Below are 13,855 nucleotides of genomic sequence, written 5' to 3' on the forward strand. Positions count from 1 at the left end.
ACAATGTCATCCAAGGTAATTATGGTTATTTTAGATAAAAGTTATATAATGTAATCAATTACATTTGACTCATGTATATTCTCATGAAACTCATACACAATGCTAAGAATTAAAACTAGCATACAGAGCTCGAATTTGGGCAGTGAGTCACTACCCGTTCAAGAGTTATGCCTCTCTATAACTTGGAAAATTGAAAATTGTTTCGTTTCCGCACTTTTACTTAAGTCTGCCCCATTTAAAGTTAATAAACTCATACACAATGCTAAGAACAAAACTCGCAGAGAGAGAGTTCGAATTTGGACACTAAGTCACTTACCGTTCTAGAGTTATGGCCCTTTTTAACCTTGAAAATTCCTATTTTTTTTCGTTTCCCAAGTGTAACTTAAGTATGCCTTTCGCATATTTTATGAAACTCATATATCTTTCTCAGAACCAAAACAAGCAAGCTTGAGCTGGGGGCATTCGTGTCCTCAGACACATTTTTCTTTTCTTGTTTATCCTATGTTCAATTAAGTAATCATCCTAAAAGCTGCACTGCAAATGTTTCTCATTGTGTGTTTTACGACATATCGTATAGATAGGCAAAGATTTCTGTGCACTTAAATTGGTATAAACCTACCACATCTTGTGACCACGTCAGGCTATCTGAACTATGTGTTGTACGTTAAATTGGTATAAACCTACCACATCTTGTGACCACGTCAGGCTATCTGAACTATGTGTTGTACGTTAAATTGGTATAAACCTACCACATCTTGTGACCAAGTCAGGCTATCTGGACTATGTGTTGTACGTTAAATTGATATAAACTCACCATGTCTTGAACCAAGTCATGCTATCTAGACTATGTGTTGTACGTTATATTGGAATAACCATACCACATCTTGTGACCAAGTCAGGCTATATGGACCATGTGTTGTACGTTAAATTAGTATAAACCTACCACATCTTGTGACCAAGTCAGGCTATCTTGTCTATGTGTTGTTCTTTCTTGTTTATCTGTATGTGTTTGATTGATCGATTGTCGGTTACTCAACGTCCAGTAACAAATATTCATGTTCAGGACGAGAACAAATAAATAATAAGTACAATAGGTAGGCCCTGTAATAGAGGCCTTCCGGAATGAATGTCGGGGAAATTATGATGCGTACTTGTACATCTTGCACAGTCAAACGAATGTCCCAACTTTGGCAAGATTTTACCCCCGTTCAGAAGTAGACCACAGTCACCCTTAGGGATTACCTATGTGTGTATCCCAGATTTTTCGAAGATAAAGTTGTTAGTAGTTGATGGTTTGTTGTATTATATCGTAGTTTTTAAACTAGTAAACCATATCTCTGTTATCTCTTTATTTGTTTTATTTTATATTAATCCTGCAATCGACTTTTCTACTATACAAAAACAGGTAGACAGATAACATGAGGCAATACACATAAAGTATACATTTATATTCTCCTGGTATCCCGCTTCTGTAGTGAGCGACCAGTTATATTCAAATTACTGTTCACGTAACAGTTCAATTTTTGGTCCTCATCGTTGTCTGCGTTGCAGTCATGTTGATTACGTTAAAAAATCAAATCCAATGGTTGGGAAATAATAAAAAAAAACTAAACACTTAAGCGTTGATATTAAACTGCAGTATACAATCAATATACGCACATTGTAAGAAAATATAAAATATACTTGTACTCGGTAAGAAACCGGAGAAAAGCTCGGCGAGCCTGACTTTTCTCTCTGTTTCTAAAGCTGGTATAAATAAATTATATATTTTCCTACAACATGGAAATATTGTGTCTGTAATTTTTGCACTTTAAGATAAACTATGGTTCGGTTTATAAAGATAGTAGAAGCACCGGTGTCTGTTTTTTTTCCCCTATTTTGTGTATAACTGAATAAATCATTGATGAGTTGATTTTTGTTCTGATTTGCATTAAGTTGAAAATAGTCTTTGTATATTCTTACATGTATATATCGATCGAGAGCATGCTTTTCCTTCATGATTTTTTTTAAAGAGGATTGCTGGGTAAAGAGAAGCTATTGAACCCAGTGTTACAAGTGGTAAAGAGGAAAACATCCCTTCAAAAATATTACGGACGCAGTCATGAGTTGTCTGACAGATGACTACGGGTATGTTTTTATGGTCGTAATGACAACCGTCCTCTTTTCCTTATATGTGACCTAACGAATTAGATTTTTCAACGAGTGTGTACCTACATGAGGTACACGACGGGTGTCACTAGAAGAGCAGGTTCTGCTTACCTTTTCTAGAGCACCTAAGATCCTCGCCGATTTTCGGTTGGTACTTGTTGCTCAGTCTTTAGTTTTCTATGTTGTGTTTTGTGAAATGTAGTTTGTGTTTAGTTTTCCATGTTGTGTTTTGTGAAATGTTGTTTGTCTTTAGTTTTCTATGTTGTGTTTTGTGAAATGTTGTTTGCATTTTGGTCGTGTTGCGTGTTTTGCCATGGTGTTGACAGCTCGTTTGAATATACCTTTGATATATTCCGCCTCTCCTGTAGGGAGATTGAATAATCCTCTTAACAACTCAGCGAAGTGTCCGCTGGAATCCTGTTGCAAGGCAAGATTTACACCCCTTATTTGAAAATTCGAATTCCTTGGGGCAGTCGAAATTTCCTAATCTGCTAGAAAATTCGACCTCTAAATGCAACAAATATGTTGTCAAGGACAAACTCCAGCACTGATTTCTTGATCTTCGGTGTAGCATGTTTTATTTTTGGGTTCATTTTTAACAAAATATGCATAATTATATCCCAACACGATTGATTTGTAGCGTATTGTACCTTTTTGAATTGTGGAAAGCATTGTGGATTATTTCTTTAAGACAGGGTTTTAATGTTTCATGCGGTAAGGTGAGGTAAAGGGTGGACAAATTAAAGGTTTTAATAAAATTGGTTCAGAGAATGAGATTTTACATTTTCTAGAACTTCTTAAGAATCTAACTTAGACAAATTGACTAACATCTCAAACATTGACGAAGTAACTAACCCTTCCAAATGAAAATAAACTATTAATATGTGCGTTTGAAGCACTTTTCTGGATTCATTTTTATCAGATTCACTCAAACCCATACATGTGAAGGCCAAGGATCAGATCTTAACACATGAATAAATATATGACCAAAAGGGATCTAAAAATATAGCCAAAGTAATGTACGGTCAACTTTGTCTGAGGCAGTTGGAACCTTATTTTCTAAGTATTTTGTTGAAATTCATGTTAATTACGATGCGCTGACTACTGATTTGATGATATCCTCGGGGTATCGACCCAGTGATAGTAAAGGAAAATAGCATTATTAATTTGATTCGTCCGTAACGCATTTCTGGCTTTATGTTCATCAAGAACGCTGAAACCAAAACATATGGAAGTTCACTTAGACATTTCAACAATATTTTCCTTTTACCAATTTATACGATAAAAAAATTAAGGCTTGACTATCAAAATACTATAAAATACAAATATAAATTACATTTGAGTAAACTGGAATATACTGGACACAACAAATTAGTTTGTATTGTAAAGTCTACTTGATTGATGCCACGTTTAGCATAAATACATCTCAATCAAAGCAAAGTCAAGACTGAGGTTAAATTTGGATCATGACAAAAGAAACAATTTTTCTCTCTAAAAAAAATGATAAAATTGATACGGTTAATAGTAACATTTACAGATTAGAGATTAGATACATATTTTTGATATATAAACATTACATGAATTGGGATGAGTAATTCTAACGTTTTAATACATTTTATAATAAGTGATTATTAACATGAGCGTATAAATATTCCTAGAAATAAACGTCTATATCTTTATTATGATGACTTATAACCGTCATCAATCATATTTCTTTTCAAACGATCTTACGACATAAATTACTAAGTACATGGCAGTTGTCTTCCGTGTTGGATAGTAATCTATCGCATTGGATAATTGTTTTAATTTGCTATCTACTACTCCTTGTTAAGAATAATATTATTTACTGAGAAGCATTCAAAGATGATTTAAGAATATACATAACATGCATGGGAGACAACTTATATAAAATACAGTCTCATTAAAACTACATATAGGTTAACAACTTTGTTCACTTCATGTCTTGACGGGTAAATTCTATCCTCCATTGTTTTTACTGCACTTGACAGGGATTTTCTAATACGATGCGTCTTCCCTCTGGAAATATGAAAAGAACAACAGAACATAAAAAAAAATCGAATAAGTTCGATTCAATTTCAATAATTACTGTAATAATTATACAAACCGGAGGGTTAACCTTTAAATACATAAAAAGAAGATTAATTATAATTGTTGGTGTTTTACAAACAGACGTAAGTGTATAAGGACGACTTGGAAAAAGAATGCTCTTTGAACGGTTTTCAGTTTGAAATTAGACATACATTGGTTTACAATGTTATAACAAAAAAAAACTTTTCTTTGATATTCAAATGTTCATTATCGAATATTCAACATGACCAAAAATATCTTTAGTAGGCGAACAAATCACTGCTACTATGGTATCAAAATGTTAATTATGATTGTGAAATATCGATTATTACCCCGACATAACGGGTATCCTATCTACGGTCTATTGATAGTAAATGTCCGTACATTTCAATACCTGTTTTGTTTATGATTTGCCAGAACATTATCAAAATTAACTTCATTCTAATCGAATTCAGGCATAAAGTTTAATAGTGATGATTGAACACAATGTGTTATTCTTACCGTCATCAATTCGTGCTTCAACATCAGTTCTACACTTTGGACATACGTCAAAACGAACGCTACATTCAGCACACACAATTTTATGACCGCATGGACGGAAAGTTGCGTTGGCAACATTGTCGTTACATGAAATGCAAGGCAAAACTAGCAAGGCAGACAAAAGGGCCAAAAATGGATCACCTGCGGCTGTTGCTCCACTCTGACTTTTCCTTTGTTGCCTGAAACAATAAATAGAGGAGCAAATTGTTATAAATATAACTAGAGGCTCTAAAGAGCCTGTGTCGCTCACCTTGGTCTATGTGAATATTAAACAAAGGACGCAGATGGATTCATGACAAAATTGTGTTTTGGTGATGGTGATGTGTTTGTACATCTTATTTTACTGAACATTTTTCCTGCTTACAATTATCTCAATCTATAATTAACTTGGCCCAGTAGTTTCAGAGGAGAAGATTTTTGTAAAAGATTACTAAGATTTACGAAAAAATGGTTAAAAATTGACTATAAAGGGCAATAACTCCTAAAGGGGTCAACTGACAATTTCGGTCATGTTGACTTATTTGTAGATCTTACTTTGCCGACATTTATTGTTTTTTACAGTTTATCTCTATCTATAATAGTATTCAAGATAATAACCAAAAACAGCAAAATTACCTTAAAATTACCAATTCAGGGGCAGCAACCCAACAACGGGTTGTCCGGTTCATCTGAAAATTTCAGGGCAGATAGATCTTGACCTGATAAACAATTTTACTTCATGTCAGATTTGCTTTAAATGCTTTGGTTTTTTGAGTTAAAAGCCAAAAACTGAATTTTACCCCCATGTTCTATTTTTAGCCGTGGCGGCCCTCTTGGTTGGTTGACCAGATCACGCCACACATTTTTAAAACTAGATAACCAAATGATGATTGTGGCCAAGTTTGGTTTAATTTGGCCACGTAGTTTCAGAGGAGAAGATTTTTGTAAAAGATTACTAAGATTTACGAAAAATTGTTAAAAATTGACTATAAAGGGCAATAACTCCTAAAGGGGTCAACTGACCATTTCAGTCATGTTGACTTATTTGTTAATCTTACTTTGCTGAACATTATTGCTGTTTACAGTTTATCTCTATCTATAATAATATTCAAGATAATAACCAAAAACAGCAAAATTTCCTTAAAATTACCAATTCAGGGGCAGCAACCCAACAACAGGTTGTTCGATTCATCTGAAAATTTCAGGGCAGATAGATCTTGACCTGATAAACAATTTTACTTCATGTCAGATTTGCTCTAAATGCTTTGGTTTTTGAGTTATAAGCCAAAATTGCATTTTACCCCTATGTTTTATTTTTAGCTGTGGCGGCCATCTTGGTTGGTTGGCCGGGTCACGCCACACATTTTTTGAACTAGATACCCCAATGATGATTGTGGCCAAGTTTGGATTAATTTGGCCACGTAGTTTTAGAGGAGAAGATTTTTGTAAAAGATTACTAAGATTTACGAAAAATGGTTAAAAATTGACTATAAAGGGCAATTACTCCTAAAGGGGTCAACTGACCATTTCGGTTATATTGACGTATTTGTAAATCTTACTTTGCTGAACATTATTGCTGTTTACAGTTTATCTCTATCTATAATAATATTCAAGATAATAACCAAAAACAGCAAAATTTCCTTAAAATTACCAATTCAGGGGCAGCAACCCAATAACGAGTTGTCCGATTCATCTGAAAATTTCAGGGCAGATAGATCTTGACCTGATGAACAATTTTACCCCATGTCAGATTTGCTCTTAATGCTTTGGTTTTTGAGTTATAAGCCAAAAACTGCATTTTACCCCTATGTTCTATTTTTAGCCGTGGCGGCCATCTTGGTTGGTTGACCGGGTCATCGGACACATTTTTTTAACTTGATACCCCAATGATGATTGTGGCCAAGTTTGGTTAAATTTGGCCCAGTAGTTTCAGAGGAGAAGATTTTTGTAAAAGTTTACGGACGACGGACGACGGACGCAGGACGACGGACGACGGACGCAAAGTGATGAGAAAAGCTCACTTGACCTTTCAGGTCAGGTGAGCTAAAAATAAAGGAGATGTGGTATGATTGCCAATAAGACAAATATCCACCAAAGTTCAAATGAAGTGGATGTAAGCATTATAGGCAATTGTATGGTCTTAAACAATGAGAAAAACTCATACCGTTGATAGGCTATAAAAGACCCCGTTTTTTGTTAAAAAAAAATACGTCCTAAGATGGTGATATTGTCAGATTCAGAGAAATATTTGTTTAAATCAGAGATTTTCCTTGCAAAGTTTTATTTTCCTCTAACAAGTTATGTAAGTCTACGTTTGCTTTTATTCAATGAAACAAAGTTGGATTTTATTTTTTAATCTGTCATTAAATTTAAGATCGAGAATAGAATGTTTTTTTTTTTTATACTTATGCACATATAAACAAACTATATCGTTTGGCGCTTCAAATATTCACATCTGATTCATTGTTTCTAATTTTGTTAATTTGGTCATGCAGCTCTTCAACTGTTTCGTTTCTTATACATCATTAGCTTTCAAATATTCCACTTTGATCGTTCCTGATGGAGGATAATCCAGAAAAGCGCTTCGGATGCTTATAAAGAGTTGTTTTCATTTTTTGGAGCTGAATCTCCTTACCCTTTTGGAGCTCTCAGATCAGTCCCGGTGTTTGTGTAGTACGTTTTACTCAGTTTTCGTTGTTGTGTTTTGTAGACTGTCGTTTGTCATGGCTGAGGTAACACGATGTAGTAACTCTAAATAAATTATATATGATTATCAATGCGAAACGACCCATCACAGTCCAAATAACGTAGATTTAAGCAAAGCTTAAGCAATATACGGCCTTTAACAATGCGTAAAATTAAACCTGCAGTCACATATAAGAGACCATGATATAACAAAATGTAAAACAACATAAACAAAAACCAACGGCCTGATATATGACAAAATAATGCACGAAAATTAATATGACAGACAGCAACGAACATCAACAACTGAATTACATGCGCTTGACTTATATAGAATAAGGGGTTAAACATAGTATTGGGTGTTAAACCTTCCCCGAACAAGGGACAGTGGGGAAACAGCTCAACGTATTAACGAACTGTTAAAATCAGATTGAAATGGCTGATAACATTAATAATTTTCTCTTTTCAAGTGACAACATTTCATTATTATGCTTTTTTTTATTTTATATGTGTAACTGGTATTTATTTAGCCACTGAAGAACAATTATTTGTATATGGTCGCCTGTTATATAATAATGTACTTACATTCGCTTTATGAAGTTAAGAACTCCGTCCCGTACTCTCGGACTTTTGCATATTTGAAGGGGGTTTTCCCTGTATTATCTTTGATTGTAGTGTCTGCATCGTTGTCAATTAACAAACAGGCGATTTTCACCCGTTCGCTCTCGTCATTTGGTCGACTCAACATTAATCCTAACAGCTTCACAACAAAAATGTTATAATAATAATTATACCTTTATGCCAATTATGAATTAATTGATAATGTTCAAGTATGAAAAAGAATGTCCGCTTATTTTTAACCTCTAAATAAACAGATTACATTTTTGCGAATGTGGTTTTACTTTCTCTCTTTACTTCTACAAATTGTGATATTTAATGCTAACAGCTGTATGTTGGTAGAATGCTAAGTTTGGCGTCGAAAAATTAAAGATGAAATATGTCCTGTAGCACATAAGAAAGCAGTATTCCCCTCAGTCATTTTTCTTGCTTGCTTTTACTTAGGATACGTTGTCAAATGACAGCGTTATTTTTTTTGTGCCAAAGGAATTTTAGGAGTAATCTATGCAAGTGATTCCGATGATCAACAATACAGTTTCCAGTGCTCATGAGCTCCGTACTTTTGGCCTTTCAATTATTTTGATTCGATCGTAACTGTTGAGTCTTATGAAGACGAACTGCACGTTTGTCCTATCAAATTTCAGTCTTGGTATCTTTGTGATTTTGTACACCACGGGGCTGATTCCAGTACTGGTGGAATAACAGATGTTGGTGCTTGTGTGTTGACATATAACATCACCGATACCAACTGTACTGTATATAGAATGTTAAATTATTCGAACTTTCGGTATATATGACCCCTCCCATACTGGGAACTCTTGGTTTTCAATACTAGTACTTGAAGTTTGATAAATAAAAAGTAATACATTGATATAATTTACTAAGCGTCAAAGAAAACAGAATAACAGAAATACCAAGCTCCCAGGTAAATTCAATAAGGAAAAGTCCATTTAAACTAACAAAAACAAACGTTACACTTTATCAACTAATCATCATCAAAAATATCTTTAAAACATTTACTTTCAAATAAAATTAACACAAAAAACAAAAAAGGGATATCTTACACCTGGAAGTTTCTGTTGTTCAACACCAAGCGTGACGTGTAAAGGTGTATGCCCAGTATTACTCTTTGTGTTGACATCGGCATCTGGAAAAAAAAGTCTGATAAGTTTATACGAAAACAGGTTCAAAAGACTATGACAAGTATGAGAGACGGTATATTATAAGAAGTTAGTCTAATCTGATATCGCGTTGTGAGCGGTTTTTATTTACTACAGTATCGATGAAAATACTTCATAATAAAATCTGAGATAATTGTATTTATATGCTTCGTGCCGATCTAAGGGATTGTTCATTTGTTACTTGAAAGGGTGAGAAAATAAAGGGGCCTTGAAAAATTTTCAAAATGGTAAAAGGAGGGGGGGGTCCAGTTTTTTAATACTTCAAACGGGGGGTCGAAATTTGTTCACAAGATTTGAGCATTTCTGTATTTCAAACGTGCACAAATTATAGCAAATTTGATGAATGCATTAAATCAGTATCTAATTGACTCTTTATTCATAAGCGGTGTCTAACACTTGATTCAGATGTCATTTGTATCTATGTTGTGTCATCATTTCTGGCTTCAAACTTCATTTCAATATTTGTTTAATATAAGGCAATACCTTCTTCTGTTTGTTTTTCAGACATAAAGAACGAAAATATTAGGGAATGATGGTGTGCTGTTTTAGTTTTTGCATGTTTCCTGGAAGCTTTTCTAACTATACTCTTTTTCATATAATAAAAACACTTTTAATATTGATAGCTGTTCCCTTATATGATTAATTGTAAAACTCATGATTGACCAAATATATTATTATTTCAATGGTATATAAGATAATATTTGGGTGTCAAGCGTGGCATTTTCAACATGTCTTTACATGAGTAATTGTCCTTAATGACCTGGAGAAGCGTAATCAGGAACTCAAACCTTACGATTTCCCCTACAATAACACAAATGTAATATTTTGGCACGAACTGAATGTTATTTTTTTTTTGCGTCGCTCAACTCGACACATTTCTTACTATCCCAAATCCTAAGTTTCAACATGATCTTCCAGGAGAGTTTTTTTATCTGAAGCTAAAATGGTATTAATATGTTGTAAATGTCAATGAGACTATAACCGATATATTCAAATAAATTTCCCTGAATTCACAAGCAACTTACCCACTTGAAGCTCTGTATCTACTACTGATGCAATATCATATTGAATAATAATAATAATAATAATAATTTAATAGAAATTGTATGCAACTATTTTTTTGTCTTTAGATATGTTTTGATGGAAAGTTGTTATAATTGCACTGATACTATTTAACCCAAGGATTGACGTGGGTATATATGTATGGTCATCATTTGTCCTTTTTCAATCGGGTGTAACAAGATTTTAAGGTGGTGTGTCTGTTTGGCTATGCGCGATGGGTAAATTCGCAGCCATGCCTAATCAGAATGGGGACATTAAATCCAATTCTTCGTATAGAGAGTGTCATGCTCCCTGCACTTTAAGAACCCTTCAACCACTCTTTGAGGGTTCAGTGAATGGCCTTTTGGGAAGCTAAATGTATGTCCCTATCCAGTATAAACTCATTTTCTAGAGACATTCAAAATGTTCAGTTCTTCATCCCGGTCGACTCCCTTTTACAGAACCTTCCTCGATAGTATTGATTTTTAATTTTATCGTGTCCTAAACATGCATGCAATATTTGCCACTGGAGTTAATCAAACAAGCAATCAGTCAAAGCATTCATATCATATCTTTCATAGTGTATGCACCGTTAAGTAAGAGAGAAAAACTAGCGAGAGGATATAAAGGGACAATAAAAAAAACATATCCAATAATAACTCACATCACCATGGTCAAAAATAAAAAAAGCAACGAATAAACAAACAACATGAAAAAACGAAAACTAACCAAACGAACACAATCAAAAACAGGGGATGAAGTTATGCTATCCGGATGCTTTGCATCAAATCATTTACAATTGCACATTAATAAAAAAAAATCAAAGATGGAACTAAACTGACAACGCCATGGCTAAAAAAAAAAAAAAGACCAACAGACAAATAATAGTACACAAAACACAACATAGTAAATCGATTAAGAAGAGACAAATCAATGTTGCACAAAAATTGAAGGAATCACATAAATTCTTTAAAGAGCGAGACCGGATGCATATTTATGGGTAGCGTCTCCCTCCTTAGATTCATCACATGTTGCGCGAGTTAATACTTAATCAACATTTTACAATCGGAAGTATAACACAATAGGCTGACCTACAGAACATACGACTATACAGGTATCTAAAAAGATCCTTTTCTTTTCAATTTTTGAATCTCCTGCAAGAATTAAGAATGATATAATTCGTGTTATACTTTAAAGCGAAAAAAGAAATTAAAACACCGTTCAACAGGAGAATACCCATTTCTAACATAAAAGACTTGTGGGAACAATGATTAAGTACCGAATAAAAATCACATCAACTCAACACCAGCAGAGAAAGAGCTTTAATACACGTGTCAGTTAAGGAATAGAGTAAAGATGTCAACTATAAGAGTCCTTTTAAGGTATATTTGATAATGTATTTGTCAGTGCAAACTTTAGAGATATATTATTTATTTAAATGATTGGTGCTTAAAGAAAAATACACACTTACCGTTTTCGATTAGCAGCTCAACCATTTCAAAATATGCTTCATGACATGCAACGTGAAGAGGAGTTAAGCCTCCTTCATTCTTAAGATTAATGTCTGTGTCACCCTAAAGCATTTTCAAAAAAGAACTACTTAAATAGAAACGAAAAAAAAAACAATATCTTCATTTCTGATGTTTCAATCAGTCAGACTTGTTTTTAGGTACAAATGTATATCATTTTTCTCTATGTATAGTTGCTGTTGTTTTACAAGAAAATAACATCTTAAAGAATTTTAAAATGCTTGATTCAAATGATACATTTTTACTTCAGAAACAATAATAACAGTAACTACAACAGACACATCTAGTATATGTTAATCTCCTTGGTTGATATTTAGTACGAGCTTTTTCGAAAACATAACTTTACCTTTGTTAAAAGAGTTTCTGCAACATCTTGATGATCATTGATAGCAGCAACATGCAGGACCGAAAATCCATCTTTTTCGTAGTTTTAGAGAGCTCTGGGGATTTTTCTAACAGTTTTTCTGTCGCACTTCAAGATAAAATTTTGCATAAAAGGTAATTCAATTATTTTTTAATTGCAGTTACTCTTAAGTTAATAAGGCCTACTTCCTTAAAAGAGAGATTGACAGCTGATACGTTTACATGTAGGTACCCTTCACACATACTTGATTGATTACCAAATCTAAAAACGCAAAACTGTTCAATCAGGAGGAATTCAAACTGAAATCAACATTACACAAGTTTGATTGACACAATCATAAATATTTGTAGAATAGCTAAGTTCGTCTATCTTTACTCTGTGTGGGGGATTTGCAATCTAAGTTTATAGCACATATACACTATTTTATGTAACTTGACATTTGCAAACAATATTTATTATATTTAAAATTCCAGTACTGAAGGACTGTGTCCTGTGATCATGAGATTCCATTGGTCTGGTAGTCAACCAGCAGCGGCACAGTGATTTTTCAGGGCCTATTTATTTGAGAATCTTTTTTACGACTTAAACCCTCTGTTGTCATAAGTGTGGGATTATTAAGACGAACATTTGTGTATGGATAAATACATTATTGAGATTCCAACTCAAGTTCAATTAAACCAAGCGATTAGTTTCAGTTTCCTAATCTTGATTTATAGTATTGTCAGAAGTTTATTTTTAAACACCATAAAACCAATAAGAGATAAAACTTAACATTTTAGTACATACTTATCATTTCCCTTGAATGCAGCAAAAATTAGTAGATTAAAATCCTTGTTGTTACGAAGTGTCAGATTGATTGATGGAATAGCAAGTAATAATTCTACTGCTTTGTCGTTTCCTGCTGCAATTGCATCATCAATTGGTGTGTCACCTTCGACATCTTAAATGTCAAATAGCATGAATAAAAAAATTATGGAACGTCTTCAATTTAAAAAATACATGTAATTACTATATTTATGCGGATAAATTTCTCATTTAACGTATTGTTAATTTATCATTTTCACTGTTGAAATGCCAAAATCAAAGTTTTACTAGTGTTAAGAACTGTTTGATGTTTTTTTTTGTAGAAATTGTAGGTCCACAATGCTCTTCAGCTTCGTACATTAGAGAAGTAAAGAGTTTACAAGGATTTTAATTTGCTATAAAATTTAGGTCGCGTAAACCCGTTTCTCATACAACAACTTACAAGTACATTACAACTTCTAAATAAGTTTTATATACTGATATCCATTAAAGAATTAAATAACCGTTAAAACACAAACCTAATTAAAGAGGACAGGTTTATAATTTGATATGCAAGACACGCGTTTCGTCTTCACACGACTCATCAGTGGCAGAAAAGGAGAGACGAAAGATACCAAAGGGACATTCAAACTCATAAGACGAAAATAAACTGACAGCGACATGGCTGAAAAAAAGACAAACAGACAAACGATAGTACACAAATAAAGGCAACAGTAGTATACCGCTGTTCGAAATTCATAAATCGATTGAGAAAAAACAAATCCGGGTTACAAACTAAAACTGAAGGAAACACATCAAATATAAGAGGATAACAAAGACACAACAGAAACACTAAAATGCAACACACACAGAAACGAACTATAAGATACCAATAACCA

The 13,855-nt window shown here is 33.5% G+C and overlaps 1 long non-coding RNA gene across 1 annotated transcript; it reads right to left on the reverse strand.

Annotated features, from left to right (window-relative positions):
- Positions 1–3,739: 3,739 nt before the first annotated feature.
- On the reverse strand, positions 3,740–13,083 carry LOC127732307 (uncharacterized). Its single transcript, XR_007996172.1, has 7 exons — positions 12,960–13,083; positions 12,156–12,281; positions 11,752–11,854; positions 9,123–9,205; positions 8,026–8,200; positions 4,738–4,955; positions 3,740–4,185 (listed from the first exon to the last, which is right to left on the reverse strand). It is a non-coding gene; the product is annotated as an uncharacterized LOC127732307 (long non-coding RNA).
- Between the last annotated feature and the right edge of the window lie 772 nt (positions 13,084–13,855).

This window comes from Mytilus californianus, unplaced genomic scaffold (assembly GCF_021869535.1).
Source record: "Mytilus californianus isolate M0D057914Y unplaced genomic scaffold, xbMytCali1.0.p SCAF_23, whole genome shotgun sequence".
Taxonomy (NCBI): Eukaryota; Metazoa; Mollusca; class Bivalvia; order Mytilida; family Mytilidae; genus Mytilus; species Mytilus californianus.